The following is a 13019-nucleotide window of genomic DNA, read 5'->3' on the forward strand; positions in this document are numbered from 1 at the left end:
GCTGTTTTTTTTTTTTTTTTTTGATGCTTGATATTGATCAATCTCAGGCTTTAAAATGATGAAGTTTTAAAGTTGGATTCGTGGATTTAGCTTACATAAATATACATCAGCTCTAAATAATAACGCAGCATTATATGTCTATTTTGACTTCAGAAGGTGCAGGATGAACACAAAGTGGGACTTAAATATTGCCTACATTTGATGAGATGGGAACCAATTTCATCAAATGAGCCCAGCCTCCCCCAGCTGCTCACATCGCACCACGTGCCTTGGTTCCACCCTGCAACATCAGGTCCCCTTCCCCCACTGCCACTCACTTCCTTCTGCTTGAACATGCAGCTTCCTCTTGATCTAGACTGTTCTTCCAGCCAACCCTTCGCTCTTTCTGTGAGTTTCTAACAGAGACCGTCTTGACCTTCAAGTGGTCCTTGCAAGTTCCCTAATATCCTTGAACACTCTCCTGTACTAAGGCTCTCCTCCATCCCCTGTGGTGAGGTGCATCTTTGGCCAAGATGACATCTTTGGAGCCAAAGTCACAAAACTGAGAGTGTCCCAGAACACAGAGAGACTGCATGAGGATAGGACCTAGCCCAGGGAAAAGGCTGCGCTAGGCAACCCTTTTTCTAGGTCTGGTTCTTGGCATTTTCTCTTTAACACATTACTGCCCTTGTTGAGGTTTCCTGGACATTCTCCAGGGTCACCAATGGGTAGCTCAATAAGTGTTCCTTCTTTCCCTCTCCCGTATACTCAGAAAGGGGAAACTAGGTTAAGGGAGCATGTGAGCAATCCTAGAAGATAAGAAAGCTCATAAAAGGGCAGCCTGGGGGGAGGGTGAAAGGAAAGAGGAACGCGGCCCCCTCCATGCTCCCTGACAGGGTTTCTAGTGAGGGAGGTTATGGGCAGATGGCGTGCAAAGCGTTCTCAGTTCTCTATCAAACAAGCTGGGAAACACCCACTTTCCCCTAATCTTGTGATGTCCTAAATCACCCAGGAGAAATTTGTACCCCAACCAAGAGCATGGGGCCCCAAGGAGCAGCCTCATCACCACCTTCACAATGGTTCTGGCACTGGGGTATCTCAATCCCATTTTAAGGGAGGCCCTCAGAAGCTGCACCTTTTCAGATTCCATCTCAAACTCCCTTGCTGCTTTCTCTGAGGAAGATGGCAAAGGGCAGGGAGAAGAGAACCAGGGATTGTGGGGGATGAGAGATGTCCACAAAAAAGTTTGGATCCACTGCCTTCCTCCAACCACCCGTGCCACATATATAAACAATCCACCTTAGCTGAAGAATATTCAGTCTTTTCCATGCAAATCCAGGAGTGTTTTATTCCTAAATGCCTTAAGAAGAAGACAGAATATTAAGCAGAAAGAATATGAGTCAGGGTAAATGTCAAATCCTGGTCCTAACTTGACCTTTTAAGAGCCAAATAACATGGGCAAATTACCTGATCTCCCCGCGTCCTACTTTCTTCATCTATAAAATGGGCAAAATTGTGAGACTCAAATGGGGTCATACATATAAAAGTACTTAGCTAAAAAAACTAAAAACCTCAAAAAAAATTCTTAATTAAAAAAACAAGGTGACGGATGGCAACCAGACTTTTGGTGGTAAACACAATATAGGCTACACAAAAATTGAAACATAATAATGTACACCTGAAATTTATATAATATTGTAAACCAATATTACCTTATAAGAAGAAAGTGCTTAGCAAAGTGTCAAGTGATATATATATATATATATATAAAATTGTGTCAAGTGCCATATATTATTTTTAACATTACATGACTGTGTATCCTTCGCTGCACAAACATTGCAGGTGCCAGTAGCACTGTGAAATTTATGGAGTTCAAGTCAACTAATTTGTATCACAAAAAGTACTGTAGAGGGGCCGGCCCGGTGGCGCAGTGGTTAAGTTCCCATGTTCCGCTTTGGCGGCCCCAGGTTCGCCGCTTCAGATCCCGGGTGAGGACATGGCACTGCTAGGCAGGCGTCCCACATATAAAGTAGAGGAGGATGGGCATGGATGTTAGCGCAGGGCCAGTCTTCCTCAGTGAAAAGAGGAGGATGGGCAGCAGTTAGCTCAGGGCTAATCTTCCTCAAAAGAAAAAAAAAGTACTGTGGAGAATATATTGATTTTCCAAATCCTATAACCTCTAGGCTGACCTAAGATGTGTCAAATAAAAAAACTGCAGTTTTATGCCATTTATTTTCCTTTGATATAGCTACATCTGAAAGGTCAAGGGTGAAGTTTTAACATACAGCTATGGCGCTGAGATTAAAATCTAACTGAATGACTTGCCTACTCCATTATCTCGTTTAATGTTCGAAAAAACAAGCAAATCTATGGCACATGTTATGGTTACAAATTAGTAGTAAAACAGAATAAAGCAAATATTCCAGGCAACCAGGAACACTTCTTAATTGTCCAACCCACCCATTCACCGTTCGGTATTTGATAGTTATCTGAAAGCCAGAAAAACTGGAATACCCAGCTACTTTGTTCTTTTGTTCCTTTCTTGATCTATGTCAGTGGTTTTCAAGCTTTAGGATGCAGGGAGTTATTATAAACAGGTTTTTTTAATAAGCAAATTCAAGTAAAGCAAACTTTACAGGGCTTCTAAGTATTTTTGTTCCTATCTTGACATGAGCAAGCCTTGGAGTTTAGGACATAAAATGGCTTGATAAGCTGCAAGGTGACCCCAGAACTTCCAGAAGACTACTTACTGCTCCCACTCTTATCTTCTTCACTCTCCCCTCTCCACAACTGGCACTAAGAGCTATCATTTATTGGGAACTTTCTAGATGCTAGTCATTACAAGAGGCATCTTTTATTTAGTATGGCTGATGCTTACAACAGCAGAAAAAAATGGGTGTAACTATAACCATTTACAGAAGAAACAGAGGCTCAGCCAAGGTAAGCAATGCTTTGGAGGTTACATGGCCAGGAAATGGTGCCGTCAAAACCTAAGCCCAGTGTGGATCCCATGGATGTGACTCTTTCCACCACAACGTAGCACAATAGTGATGACTTGAAAACATCTCTCCTGCGGTAAGCAGGCCCACGTGGTGTTTTCTGTTTGCTTGTTTGCCTGGTTGAAGAGATCACTGGGCCTGAAAGCTTGAGAGGGCTGTGTTTATAATTATACTGACATTGATTAAGAAAGAGGGTAAAGCTTTTGGTGGGGGTCCTCACAGGCTGCTAGCAGGAACTGACTAGTCGGTCACACGGTCAATATGAACAAACGGAATATTTCACAAGAACAATCTCCATGGACTCAATAAGATTTTCTTCTGCTTTTCAGAATATGCTGTGAAACAAATTATTTTAGACCATGTGGTATTGACCCAGGAGAAAAAGGCTACACAGTTCAGAAGGGAACTAGACAGGGCCAGCCCAATGGCGCGGTGGTTAAGTTTGCACATTCTGCTTCGGCGGCCCAGGGTTCACTGGTTCAGATGCTGGGTGTGGACCTACACACCTCTTGTCAAGCAATGATGTGGCAGGCATCCCACATATAAAGTAGAGGAAGATGGGCACAGATGTGAGCTCAGGGCCAGTCTCCCTCAGCAAAAAGAGGAGGATTGGCAGCAGATGTTAGCTCAGGGCTAATCTTCCCCAAAAGAAAAAAAGGACAAAAAAGCAGGGGGCTAGACAAAAATCATTGTGTAACTGATGCTGTGTAACAGGCAGGAAGGTTACATAACATTTTTTGGCATGATCTCAGCCTTATCCAATGGCTAGCAATAATAGCTAACATTTATTGAGCACACTGTATGACAGGCATTTTTAAGACTTGATCCAATTTAATCTTTGTGATATACTCAGGACACAGGTACTGTTTCATCTGTAGCATTTTATAGACGAGGTTAAGCAACTTGCCCAGGATTACCCAATTTATCAGTAACAGGGAGTTTGACCCAGGCAACCAGGAACACTTTTTAATTGTTCAACCCACCCATTCACCCACCATTCGGCATTTGATAGTTATCTGAAAGCCAGAAAAACTGGAATACCCAGCTACTTTGTTCTTTTGTTCCTTTCTTGATCTATGTCAGTGGTTCTCAAGCTTTAGGATGCATGGGCCCCAGTACCAAACCACTCTACTTCCTAACACACCAGTGCTGAGCTGCCAGACATTCAGCCTTTTGAGAGAAACAGCAGAGGAAATACAAATATCTAATGACTCTTCCAAGGGTAGTGTCCAAGCGTAATTTCTTTGGGTTGCAAATCTGTTAAAGGAATTCTGAGCAAAAATTATAAAGCATATCCTTGAGTGAAGGAACCACACTGAAATCTGCCTTTTAGTAAGGGTGCATTTTAAACATTGAGGACTAGAAAGCATCTTTAATAAAAGCCTCTTGCTTTTATTTCAGAGATTCCCTGGATTACCGCTCAAATCCTTTTACATTATGTGCCTGAACTGTCTGTCTGATAGTGGAAATTCTTGCTTGATAACAAAATTCAGCTGTCTATTTTAGCTAATTCCAACCACAATTTTTCATAGTTATAAATCTATAGAGGGTCTAACCACAAAATTAGGCCAAAAGACAGGACATTTTCTTATGTGAGAGTAAGTCACAAAATAAAGCATTTTTCAAATCACTATTCCACAGGCAATTCCTTTTAACCATAGAAGCTGGTCTTGAAAACAAAACTGCAGCTTGAAATAACACATTTGATTTAAAAAAAAAAAAAGGACCTGGCAGAGGAAGAGCAGTGAGTTCTGGCGGCAGATGGAAAAATCAGAAGGACGTGAGCAGTGAGGCTGACAGGGCGAGGGGACCAAATATAAGGCTTTGGATATTTTTTATTTAACTCTGTATTTTTTAAAACGTAGCACTAACTAGTGCTAGACACTACTCCAAGAACCTTATAAATATTAACTGCTCTAATCTTCACAACAGCTCTGTAAAGTAGGTGCTGGTTTTATCTCCTATTTTCAGATGAAGATTCTGGGGTGCACAGCTAAAGGACGAAGGGCTGAGTGGGGATTCACATGTAAGCTCTGCTCCTGAGTCCATTCTCTTGACTAATTTATGTTGTTTTTGTTGGTGACGATGCATGATCCTAACTAGAAAGTGAGGGCATGGGAATTAAGATCTACTCACTTAATGACTTGCCAGATAATTTTGGAATATGTTGTGGTACAGTTTAAATCTAGCTGAACGCCCTTTCAAAAAATAAATTACACAGAAAGTTTTTAAGAGATTATTTTCCCCCATTAATAGAAACCTTGATCTAACTAGTCTATTAAAAACAATCTTTCTTTCTCCCTCTCCTTTTCTCTCTCTCTTTTCTTTCTTCCCCTCCTTCTTTTCTGACTCATTAAGGTTTAAAGGTATATCAGATTAACACCTACAGGAAACGAGCAAAGGGGTAACATGATGGTGAATGTCTCTATGAACAGGCTTCCGCAGACCTCTTACACACAAACACTCATATTTATTACCAGATGGGTTCATGGCGATGGTCATACTCTCCCTGAGAGCCTCGTATTCATTGGCTCCTGCAACAATATTTGAGCATCTACTGTTTACCAGGCAGTGTGCTGGATGCTGAGCATAAAGAAATGAATTAAACAGGCAAGATCTATGCCTTCATGGAAAGTTTTATTCTAGTGGGAGGAGATAGAGAATAAACAAGAGAAACAGTAATATAAAATGTGATATGGTGCTAACAGCTATGGAATAAAATAAACCAAGAAGCAAGGTAGTGAGTGTCTGGGTTGGGGACGGAGGCAGAGTCTGCACATTTAGGTGCGGAGGTCAGAGAAGTCCTCTCTGAGTCAGGACACAAAGGTGGGGAGGAAGCAAGCCGTGTGGATACCTAGGGGAAAGTACAGCAGACAGAGAAGAGCAGTGCACAGCTTCTGAGGCAGTGGCACGCCAGGAGCAGGGAGGTGAGAGTAACTTGCGTGGAACAAATGGTGGGAGCCTTTGGATGCCTTGGTGAGGATCTGACTTTTACCCTAAGTGGACTGGGCAATCATTATAAGTCCTTGAACAGAGGCATGGCATTGTTCTGACTGTTTTAATAGGATTATTCCTATGCTCTATGGAAAACAGACTTCAGTGGAGCAAGAACAGAAATAGAAGAGCAGTTAACAGACTATGACAAATCATGTACTCAAGAGAGGACAGTGGGATAGCAGCTTTGACCAGAGTGGTAATGAGGAGATAGTGAGAAGTCAGATTCTGATTTTAATATGAAGGGAGAGCTGACACGTTTGCTCAAGGATTGGATATGGGAAATGAGAGAAAGAATGGCTCTCCTTTGAGCTGATAAATAAATGAAACTACCATTTTATTTTATTTTCTTTTTCTTGGTGAGGAAGATTCACCCTGAGCTAACAACTGTGCCAGTCTTCCTCTATTTTTTTCTATGTGGGATGCCTCCACAGCATGGCTGACGAGTAGAGTAGTTCCATGCCCAGGATCCAAACTGGTGAACCTGGGCCACCAAAGCAGAGCCTGCCAGAACTTTAACCACTCAGCCACAGGGTGGGCCCCAAACTACCATTTTCTTAAATGGGGAAAAATGTAGGAGGAGCATGCTTGTTGGGGTTCAGGAACTCTGGTTGGAACATATTAAGTCCAAGATGCCTTTAAACACCCAAGTGAATATGAGGCTGAATTCAGGGGAGAGGCGCAAAATGGAGATTCCGTTTGTGAGTCATCAGCATGCTGATGGCCTTTAAACCCGTGAGCCAGGATGACATCACCCAGGGAATGAATATCCATAAAAAGAGAAGTAGTCCAAAGACTGAATCCTGGGCAACTCCAAACTTTACAAAAAAAGAAAATGGGAAGGAGCCAGAAAAATAGACTGAAATGGAGCAGCCAGAGAGGTAGACCGAAAATCAAGAACGTCCGTGTCCTTCAAGGTGTGTGAAAAGAGCCTTTCAAGTGATTCAACTGGAGTAATGGGATGGAGTAGCAGAAACTCCACCTTTCAAAACAACGTGGGGTATGTAGGACTATAGCTTCCATCCTTGTGAATAAACACCCAGATACCTCAGTGGAACTTATTGTAGCAATACGGAGCAGATAGGGAGTAGAAGCAATTGTTGACAATTCCACAACAATCTCAGGACAACTTCCTGAGGCTAGAACTATCTCGATTTTCCACAGAATCCATCCCAAGAAGCAAGATTGGCTTTGCCAGGGATGGGGAAGCCAACAAATACTGCAAAAGAAACACAAAACTGAGACCTAAAGTGACAGCCTTCTCTCACTGTTATGGAAATAGGAGGAAATACTGTCAGTTAAGATGGCATCCTTCCAGCACTGGCACAGTCCAACTATTTTTATAATCACCCGGAGTCTGCCTTCTATTACAGTTATTTCTATAAGACTTCAGTGGAAGGAACAAACGGGAAGTCTTACTCAAGTCATCATCATGTAATCTAGCAGAGCATGAGTATTTAAAACACTTTGTTGAATGCATAAATGAGTGTCAGGTTTTGCAGGCACTGAGCAAAATACAGACAGAAAGAAGACGTTATACATTCATCAAGAAAACCAGAAAGAAAGATGAAAGGTCTGCATAAGCTAATCCTGGGAGCAGACAAAGGTAGAATCTATCTAGGAAACAATTTGCATAATCTCACCATAGCTACAAAGATTTTCTTTCAGCTCTAAGCAACTGCCACGTTTAATTAAAATATCTTCACCTTTATTACCTTTTTGCCACAATAATTGCTATCTACATACTTGTTCCTTTGTCATAAGAAGAACCTCCCTTCCTGAAATGACAGCTTGAAATCTAGCAGAATCCTCTCTTGTTTCTCACAGTAAATAGAGTTCTTTATTGCACTTCATCTGAAAGGAAGTGTCAATATAATTTTTATTAAAGTGTCTGGTGCCCACTATGTGCAAGGCACTGCTCCAGAGATGACCACAAGTAAAGTGCCATCTTTTTCCCAAAGAGCTCACAGCCTGTGAGGGAAGCAGAGATAGCGAGGCTTGGGAAATGCCTCCGACAGGAGTGCATGAGGTGCTGTAGGTTACAGACGGAGAAGGGATCAGTTAGGTCTGGGAGGGTCTAGAAAGTTTTATCCTTTAAAGTAGAGGTTGGAAATGAGCTTTGAATGATTTATTTTCTAGGAAAATAAGAGAAAGCTATTTCAGGCAGAAGGAAGGGTCTGAATCAAGGTGTACAGGAATGTCTCTGGGGTTGAAGAGAAAATGAGTTAAGTATGGTAAGCAAGCTGGAAGGAGAGAGGGAAGAGGAAAGTCAGAGGATGGGAGATGGGAATTAGGAGGGTCCTTTCCTCATCTAGCAACAGAGATAAGAAAATAGAAGATGATCAACATTTGATCCATATTTGTTTTATATATTACTGCTCAGCTACAGTGAAGAAGTGAAGTGATCAATGATACTGTGCCTGTAGAATCACCCAGATCAAGGCTTACAGTTAATGCTTAAAGATTGAAGTTTATGGTTTTGAAATACCTAGAAGCTCCAGGCCTTCAGGAAACCAGGAATTAATCTATTTTTCACTATTATTCGGATTCAAGAGCTAAACCAACGTGGGCAAAAGGAGGAAGGATCACATGATTTTTTGAAATATGCGGCAGTGATGATGGAATGGATTATAAGAGGAAGTCTGAGTAGAAATGAAACTTCAAAAAAAAGAAGCCAAAAAAATATATAGTGAACACTTGCTAAATATATAACTATAGCCCTTCAAAGCAGTCAATGTCAAATTTTTTCAAGTTAAGTACAAGCAAAAACAAGAGGCAGTTGGCTGTAATCCTTTAATGTTTAACAAATGAAACTTTTCCAAGGGCACAGATTTCATTTTTAAGATTTTGTTATTTTTAGCAACTTTTCTTCTGCATTTTGCACTAATGAAATGAAATATGAAAGTATTTTAAAAAAAGAATCAAAGAGTATGGACCCAAATATACACCATCTGATTCTTACACTTCCTTTTTACAGTTACTATAAGTAATACATCTACAGCTCTAACTCATCTGAAAAACCAAATCCCTCCCACCCCTTGGAATTTTTATAGAAATGTATAACTAAACACTCAATTTATCTTTGAAAATAATAACAAAATAACATCATATGCCATAATAAAGAATATAAATAATAGTATCAGTAAATTGTGTCTCATATGGCAACATGTAGAAATCATCAATGTTAAGATTCCATTAACATAGAAACTAAAAATGATCTCTAACACTCAAATTCAATAAAATTCTATTTGGTTTAATTTCTAGTTATAAAAGAGAAAGATAAAATAGAATATTATTGTTTATAATATTCTAAATAGAATAATTAAATAAATATTTAAAATAGAATATTATAAACAATAAGACCGGACCAAGCGTTCCCAAATAAATAGAATGGGAAGAACTTGGGGCTGGCCCCATGGCTGAGTGGTTAAGTTCACGCACTCTGCTTCGGCTGCCTGAGGTTCACCAGTTTGGATCCTGGGTGCAGACCTACACACCACTCCTCAAGCCATGTTGTGGTGGCATCCCACATAGAAGAACTAGAATGACCTTTAACTAGGATATACAGCTATGTTCTGGGGCTTTGGGAAGAAAAAAAAAAAAAGAGGAAGATTGGCAACAGATGTTAGCTCAGGGCCAATCTTCCTCACAAAAAAGCATTAAAAAAAAAAAAAAAAGAATGAGAAGAACTCTAGTTGCTTAAAATGAGCATTCCTGAGAAGGAATCTTCCATAGTCAAGGAGACCTACGTTAAGCCAAATCTCACTTTCTTTTGATATTTTTGTTATCGATTGTTTGAGCACCTCACATTTTCACTGATCCAAAACTTAATAGTGTTTTACACAGAGGGAAATGCCAATTGATATTCCTTGTTTTCTTCTCATCTTTTTCATCAAGAACAAAGAAATATGGAGAGAATCTGTTCCCAGGGCGAGAGAGTGCATTGTGCAGTGGAAAGATGACTGACCTCGAGATGGTTCCGTCCTCCCCCTTAGGAGCCACTTGACCTTGAGCCTGTCACTCGGGTTTCCTGAGCCAGAGTTTCCTGACCACTAGCCCTCTTATTTTATAGGAGTCCTATTGATAAAACCAATGTGATGCGTGCTAACAATGCCCATGCCCAGGGCTCCTGGGAGAATCAGACAAGTTAACAGATGGAAATGTGTATTTTAATAGTAAAGTATTAGACCCAGTTTGGGAACACAGTTGGCATTTTGTTAGCAAACAGTAAAAGAAATGCTTGTTCGTTGGTGCCTCAACAATACCAAATATTTAAAGAACAAACTCAAAATCTAGATTATTAACAGATAAAATTTCTTTTTCTTTTCTTTTTTTGAGGAAGATTAGCCCTGAGCTAACTACTGCCGGTCCTCCTCTTTTTGCTGAGGAAGACTGGCCCTGAGCTAACATCTGTGCCCATCTTCCTCTACTTTATATGTGGGATGCCTACCACAGCATGGCTTGCCAAGCGGTGCCATGTCCGCACCCGGGATCCGAACCAGCGAACCCCGGGCTACTGAGAAGCGGAAGGTGTGAACTTAACCGCTGCGCCACGGGGCTGGCCCCCCAACAGATAAGATTTTTGAAAGTATGATTATCCTTAAAAGGGTAACTTTTATGAACAAAAAGTCACATCAGGAATTAGCTTAGATTAAAAAAAAGGAATAAGTCAGTTATAGTAAGTAACCCATTAGTATTAAAATGGTCCGCTGCATATATAGAAAGTTCAAAGGCTTCTGGCTCTACCCACTGCTACACTGCCCATCTTTCCTCTGCTTTACCTTCTCATTCGTTTGCAGTTTGGGTCCTAAGGTCCTGTTCAGCGTGGTTATCTCTACTGACGACCTTGGTAGTATAATTTGAAACCCACAGAAGTGTAGACCTGTAGTTACATTTTTTATCATCCAGATCCCAGGCTGAGATGAGAAGCTTCCTTGTCATCTTTCTCTGCCTGTGGGTGGATTTTTCTATCCCACCTTCTCACGAGGAGGGTAATCCTTGGAGGGTCAGGAGAAGACAGAGCCACTCTAACTCCCTACTTTGAGTTATGCCCCAGGCCTTTCGCCCTGTGTAAGTAGAGATTTTTCCCAAATATTCTACTTTGCATCTTTTTGTCAAGTGGAATCATGGAATATCCTGTCTATATTTTTGTGCCAGGAAAAGACTCTTGAACTAAATAAACAAAGAGAAGGATAACTTCTGTCATAAAATGAAAAATTTTGTGTGTGATCTTAAAGGAACTATGATTAAAATTTTCTGCCACTGATATGTTTACTGCTAGTTACAGGTATTTACAAAGGGCCTCACAATATTATTGTATTAGTGGCAACTCCGAATGGGTGATTCTTCTGTTCCAGTTGAACCTCTTCGTTATTCAAAAGGCGTCATAACTACCATCAGAGTTTACATACAGGATTCCAGTAGGAGATTGAGAACTTCGTCAGACCAAAATTTAATCATGGCATTGCTGAGTTCTGAGGGTTCGAATTTCTTATAGTACAATTAGTCGCAATGTGAATCACTGATGTACATGACCTTGTGGCAGTGGCAGGAAGGATGTTTATATTTCACATAATATATATTTTCTGTTCTAAATAAATGTCTCAAAGTATAACGTCCTCTAAGATGATGTAAATACATGCACATCCATATTCTATTACTTATGCAAACTGATTTGAATGAAAACAGTGAAGCTCACAGGAAAGGATTAGAATTAGGCCAGGAAGATGTTTATTGTGGACTAGTCACACCTTCGCTAGTGGAAATCTAATTAAGTACCTTGTCCAGATTAAGACAAAGTCATATCTGTCTCTTCAAGCTTTTAAGAGACATTGTGTCTTTCTGTTCCAGTAGGAAGAATCGTCTTTCTCACCAAGTCCTTCCTACCTAATGCCTCTCCAACAGTCTCGCTCCACCTGAATTATCCTTCTTGTGTGATTCACGACTGGGCCTCATGCAGGGGACTGCATATGGGAGATATTCAATAAATACTGTTGGTACAAGATTACAGCAAATTTCTTATAACAATCCCCACTTAACCATTCAGAGAAATCGCTAACGTTCTGCATTGTTTCAGTTAGTAAGGAAGTTCTAACTGATGCTGAGACAGGCTGAACTTGAGGCTAATGGACTCCTTTCAGGTCACCTTCACAATTCTGCTCTTAGGGTTGAAGCGTGTTTCCCAAGAGCCATGTTTGTTCATATATCTGTTTATGCCAGTCGTACTAATTATTGTAATTATGCAATAAAAAACAAATTTTATAAACTGATTAAATATGAAGGCAAAAAGAAAGAAAGGTGTACCTATGAAAAAGAGCTGTTCCTTCTGGAAAGATTTGCTAAATGTGATGTGTGTATAATGTCGTGATATAGGTATGAACCATGAGACACTCTAAACTATTAGGGAGAAATTATCATGAAAACCTTAAAAGATTTAGCTCTCAGATTGTTTCACAATTATCTTGAAATCTGTGCACCTCTCCAAAAAAATCAAACCTGCTATTTATAGATGAGGCAGTTAGAGGTGCAGTTTATGAAAGCAATGATATGTGAAACTCCAACCTTCAGGTCATTTCAGGGAAAAAAGCCTTGGCCATAAGTCAAAAGATAAGTTTTTTACTTCAAATAAAAAATTCAATACATATAAATGATATTTTATGATTTTCCACTGTGACCAACATTCTCATTTGTCCGATCACTATGGGATCAAAGCAAATCAAGGAAGACGGATTTTACTGTACTGTCTCAGGACGACACCCGGTACAAGGACAGAGTAATAGAAAAAATGCATGTTCAGGTGATTTTAATTTAACCTCAAATGCTGCAGTTACAATTTCCCTTAATGCTGCGTTAGTCACCGCACTAAGCTCTCCCTGGGACTGTGGCATCGCAGCATCACTAGAGATCAACACAATGCCCAAAGAAATCTTTTCCTTCCTGTCACCTGAGGCCTAGGAAAAGAAAAGAATGGATTCCTAGCCTGTCTTCTGTGCTTAAAGAAAGGAAATCTCCTTCCTAGCAAATGGTTAATAAATTTGCTCCAAGCAG

At 40.3% G+C, this 13019-nt stretch overlaps 1 long non-coding RNA gene across 1 annotated transcript in view; it reads right to left on the bottom strand.

Annotated features, from left to right (window-relative positions):
• The window catches only part of LOC106823535 (uncharacterized), a 49117-nt gene that overhangs the window by 8085 nt on the left and 28013 nt on the right, over positions 1 to 13019 (bottom strand). The gene's annotated exons all lie outside the window — the stretch shown is intronic.

Source organism: Equus asinus, chromosome 30, assembly GCF_041296235.1.
Source record: "Equus asinus isolate D_3611 breed Donkey chromosome 30, EquAss-T2T_v2, whole genome shotgun sequence".
In the NCBI taxonomy this organism is placed as follows: Eukaryota; Metazoa; Chordata; class Mammalia; order Perissodactyla; family Equidae; genus Equus; species Equus asinus.